Genomic DNA, 6,000 nt, shown 5'->3' on the forward strand with positions numbered 1-6,000 from the left:
AGTAATGAGAGCCTTTTAAAAGACTCTGGCCTTGGAGCTGAGAACCAAATTAAACTAGAAATTCCTTCCTTCCTTCTCTACAATAACTACCATCATAAATAAAGGAGATCTTAACATGTGAGAGTCTTTCCATTATTGGACCTAACATTCACTCACATATGCAAACACTTTACAAACATTACTGACTTACTAACTGCGCGTTTGATTTAAGAGATTTGTTGTCCTTTCTTTGAGCCGGGGTGTGACAGCAAAATGAGAACACACCAGGGACATTTCACATGTTTATGGAGACTGGAGGTCTAAGTTTAGGTCTAAGGTGAATAAGTGTTCACAGTGGTTGTTTGCTGAAGAGTGGCATCTCTCTCAGACCTCCTCAACAATGCCTTTTATCCTCACCTTCACAGGTGTGGCCGGGTTAGCTAATTAAACCCATGAACCGTCCAAAGACACCTGTACTTCCTCAGCAATGCCAGTGGGGGTGCACAGGTGCAAACAGCTTTTCCAGTCTGTAATTCATGCAGCCGACCTTGCAGCTGTCCTGAACCGTGTCTGCTGGTCTGCTGCCAGAGACCTCCTCCAGTTGACATGCACTTAAGAGTTAGACAGAAAAAGTTGGAGAGGAGAAAGAGTTTACATTGTTAGGTGAAGTCAGAGAGGGGAAGGGAAGAGGTAGGAAAGAAGTGCTGAACAAGGACGACAGGTTGGTAGAAGATTGTGACAGAAAACTGAGACGATCTCTGACAAAATGTGCAGTCATTAGTGCAGAAGCTACCAACAGCTAGACCTTGGTGTTCGTTTAGTTTGAACAGAATCTCATAATATGCAGGAAGGACTTACCTTACGCCAAAATAAAGCTCCTGCAGTAGGACTTCATGTCAGTCAATAGTTTTTAATGTTATATTAGTGGGAAAAAGTTCATTTCCATATATGTGTTTCATCTATTTCCCCAACACACACAAACAGTTTAATACAGTATAGTGGAGACGGGCTTTGTTCAGGTGATTGTCTGATGAATGAAAATGGAAAGAAATATCAAAAAGAGCAGCAGCCCTTTTCAGTTGTGGTCTGCTAGAATTAATGAATGGGCTGAATCACTCAAACTATTAAGTAGGACTGCAGTGAAAGGGTGGAGGTGATTGTCACTACGGCACATTGAAGCCAGCTTTATAATTACTTTGAGTTTAGTTTAGTTTGTCTTTCACATCCAAATAATGAAGTGCCAGCCAGGGAATGCAGGTCATGAGCAGCCAGACAGGACAACTCCTCATTAGGTAGCTTTCAAACAGACAAATGGTTATTTTGACATTCTTATGGGACCGCTTCACAGAGCAGTTGTCAATGGCAACTGTCAATCATTATGATGTCACATCCTGTTTTTATAGTGTCAAACAACTAAAAAGAAACTTAACCCTAACCCTAAACAAAACGGACACTTGAACACTTGAACATAACTCGAGACCAAGGCCACAGAGATCAGACTCATTTACCTAACGGCCCCCACTTGGCCAAATTAGTGTGCGTGCAGGTGCTTCAGTGTTTTGCCTGAGCCTGCCCTCTGATCGGTTTCTTCCTTTTATCCACATCCAGCAAGACCCACCCCTTGGTAGCTTTCTGCTGTTTTGATTTGACCTCCCTGGTTTGGTGGATTCCTAACGTCGTCTTTCTCATTTACACCTACTGTAAGCTCTATGTCCCAGGACACTGAAATGAAAGAAAATGTTAAATGTAAACCAGTATTGCTGACGAGGAAGCTGGTGAGGAAAGTAAAACACCCTGTGGGAGCAAGATATTTATATTAGTAACAACTTCTTCCATCTGACAAACCCGGAGAATACATGGAGAATCTTATACAAGTAACTGCCAGTAGTGGCGTGTTTTGCTAATATCTAAAAGTTCAGGCTTACATTATTCAACAAACATTATTATTTGTTGCAAATTTGAATATTTTTGTCTGCCCTGTAAAGATGGGGGCCAGTCGGAATGGAACACAAGGGCACACACAATCCACTCTGCCATGCTGTGTGTATTGTCTGTGAATCAGTAGTATTTTGTAGCCAGATTCCCTTTCAAGAGGTAAAAACCCAATGTGGAACACTTTGGGTTCTTTGGTTCTCCAAATGTCCAAATAAACATTTATATTCATGTCGCATCTATTATTTTACTGCTGTTCTGCACTAATATTAAAACCATCCAGAGTACATTTACGAGTGAATCCTGAATGGCTGGATGTTATTGTGTTTAATTAAAAAGCTGTTTGTCCGCTTGTTTTTTTTTTTTTTTTTTTGGCTTGTTGTTCTATTGTTTATGCCAAATCTAAAAGCCGCTACACAAAGGAACGAATGGTGAGCACTACTTTTTAATAAACCTCCAATCTGCACCTGCAGCTCCACACTGAATCATCCACTCACTCGTGACCTTTTTCACTTCGTGATCAGTTGGGGAGGACTATTTTTACCAATAGTGGGGAGATTGAGTGGAGATTATTTAGACGCAGTGGTTGCTTGTTACCAACTACTGTTTATCAAAGAATAACTTCACATGAGCATGAAGCATAAAGTTATCTGAGTTTGTTTAGCTGCACTGGAAACAGGAATAAATTAAACTTGAAAGAGCAATGATTCAGATAATTTCTGTTTCAGATCTTCAGACAGTCCAGGCATTTGTTGAAGTATTGAAAGGGTTTATTTCTAAAGCTTTCAATAATAAAATTTGAGTTTGTGATTATTCATGATATTCATGATGTTGATTTGTATTCAGCCTCCACAACCTCAAACTTTCTTCACTCATCTCTACTTACTTAACTTTGGTTGGTTTCTCACCAAACTGTAGTTTCTCACTTAACTTTTTTCTCTTAACTTTTCTTTTTTTTATCATTACTTGTATTTTTTACACACTCTCACACAACTTTAATTTCCCCTGGTGGAACAATGTAGTTCTCTTTCTTCTTATCTTCTGTTTCATCTAATTTTTGTTGGAATCTGGTTTAAGTCGAGGCAGAAAACAAAATGATTAATCTAAATTTAGTGTTCATCTCAGTTAATATCAGGTTATAAAGAAAGATCAGAGGTCCCAGGACGCTTCCCAGAGGAACGCCACAGTGTTATTAAATCAGGAAACAAGACTATTAAACTAAACTAAATCTGTACCTGTAAATTATGCTTAACAATTATCACAAATATTTGATTTGTTTTCTGTTGGTCAACTCTTCGTCTTTACTTTTCCATACTTACACCTTCACGATTTATGGAATTTGATAAAACTTTAAAGATTTTTACCACTTAAATCTGTGAATTATCCCAGAATCTGGAAGATGATAGATCTTTCAACCAGGTATCATATCTTGTGTGTCATTTACAGCCTTACAATGAAAAGCAAAATGTGCCTAAAGTGGTGTTCTATTTATATTCAACGATATCATGTTGGTTCTTTTGTAACATAGACCATAAATCCCAGGGAATCTGCAGGTTCTTGTGATGTTATCAATAACAGCAGCTTGTCTGTGGTTATTAACCTGCTTTCAGACACTGCTTTAGTCATTGACTCAATGAGCAGCTAAACAAATAGAGGTAATCCAAACGATGCTGCCTCCTGAGCAACCACAGCTCCAAATCTATGCTCATCAATCCCCTCATTATCTCCTTCTGCAGCCCTGTCAAGCACAAGCTAATTTAGGAAGCGCAGCCCCTTTAACCGGCTAATCAATAACAGACTAAAGTAAATCTAACCAAGTAATCTGGGAGGTGTCACTGTGAGAGAGTGGAGATAGCGCAGCCTGGTTTACTGTAGCACAGCAGTCCACAGGCAGCCCAACGTCTGTCAAGAGGTGAGAGCATCTAATTTATTTAACTCTTCAGCTGCGTTGAGAAAAAGAAATCCTGGTGAAGGGCCTGGAGAAAGGGCCTCCGGCAGACAGGAAGAATGACAAAATGTATTCCGATCATGAAACAGGCTCGGCCCTGGAACCACAATCTGCATTCAAACGTGTGAGACAGGAAAAATGAAAAAGTTTCGAATCCGAAAGGGAACATGGGAAATATGTACTACACTTTTTTTTTCTCTCTTCCATTCTTTCCTCGATCTAATTTATTCTGCTTCTCTGTGATTGAGTTTGAAACTCAAGAAAAGTTTTGCCCATTGTCAGTCACCTCTTGACAGCCCTGCTACCTCTTCCCAAGAGTTGAGGCAGTATTGACATTGCACATAAACTAATATTGCTGATAAGAAAGCTGGCGAGGAAAGTAGAACATCGGACAAGAGCTAGATATCTTTCTCAGGAGTTGGTGGAGAACAAAGTCAGAGCAAAAACAGAGAGTGAGATTAATCCCTCTGACTGGACTATTCCCTTCTGACTTCAACAACAGCAAGAGTTTCAATGTGGAAGTGCTTGTCCTTTGAAGGGTCGTGGGGGGGGGGGGGGCTGAGCCTATCCCAGGTGTCATCGGGCGAGAGGCAGGGTCCACCTTGGACAGGTCTCCAGTCTATCACAGGGCTAACACAGAGAGACACTCACACCTACAGCCAATTTAGAATCACCAATGAACCTAACCAGCATGTCTTTGGACGGTGGGAGGAAGCTGGAGAACCTGGAGAGAACCCACGCAGACACAGGGAGAACATACAAACCACAGAAAGGCCCAGTCGGCCCATGTGCCACCCCACTACAGTAAGTCATGTATGCATTTTACTTTTTAAAATAAAATAAAAAAAAAACAGAAATGAGATTCTGTCAAAAGAGGATGAACTTGGTGAGAGTTGCCAGGTCTGTCTGTCTGTCACTAACTTTGGATATAATGGCTTCATCTTATCGCAGCTGGTCTCAGCTTTCTGTCATTCATGGTACTCAAATCCTCCACATCAACATGTAAATCATTTCAGCTTGAATAGTCTTTCAATCCCACATGCATTCTGATTAAAGTAGGCATAATATTTTTAATCTAACAGCCTTGATGAATTGCTATGATGCTATGACTATAATGTGTGCAACGTAGCATGGAAGTCAGCCTTAACTACCCCCTACTACAATTTGTTCATGTTGGAAAGTTGTTGTGGAGTCTCTCCGTTGATCTTTGATAATTGATCATTGATCACGTGGCAATAAGTAACTGCTACTGGATGCTTGAATTTCCCTCGGGATTAATAAAGTATCTATCTATCTATCTATCTATCTATCTATCTATCTATCTATCTATCTATCTATCTATCTCTATCTAATAACAACATATCCTCATCCTAGAAGACAGGTGAGGAGCCCAGTGGGGCATCATTGCAGCAAACTATCAAATCCTCTGGACAGCAGTCAGTTAACAACTTCACCAAACGTCCTGTGGTAACAGAGAGAAGGAGGCTGCACATCAACTCTTTGATAAAGTTATTAGACCTTTAGCTGCTACACTATCCCATCTAACAACACTCTGTGGAGCACTACTAAATGCTACTGATGATGCTGAGGTGCTGCCTGTTTTTATACAGACTATACATATCTGCAGCTCACAGTATGAAGCACATGAGTTGTCTGTTCTCAGCGTATGTATTCAGGTCAAGAATATAGATTCATTACATTCTACTGTGTTTTCATTAGTGACGTCATCAGTAACTTGACTATAATCCCATAATAGTCAACTTGAAAAAAATCAGAAGTTGTGCAACGCAACCCCTTGTGTATATTAATGTACGCTGGACCAAGGTCACTAATCGTGTTCCCAGTTGTGGTATACTGGTGAATGCTGGCCACCTGGCCTGGGTAACAATGATGGTAGTAAGGTTCTTTGCATAGACACTGTGTAGAGCAAGGCCCCGTCCGTCGAAGAGGCAGTACTGATGTCCCACCTTTATTCTGAATGCGTCTGCACTGTTGGTTCTGGAAATGGCTTTTGATGAAAGTGTCGGCGTTAAAAATAATCCCTCATAACACTGAAGCCAGAAGAGTAATGGAGGAACATCCGACGATGTTGCTTTTCTTTGATTGCTTCTGCAAATGGCTCCTTAATCAAACCACTGAAT

Source organism: Chelon labrosus (genome assembly GCF_963514085.1).
Source record: "Chelon labrosus genome assembly, chromosome: 14".
Classification (NCBI taxonomy): domain Eukaryota; kingdom Metazoa; phylum Chordata; class Actinopteri; order Mugiliformes; family Mugilidae; genus Chelon; species Chelon labrosus.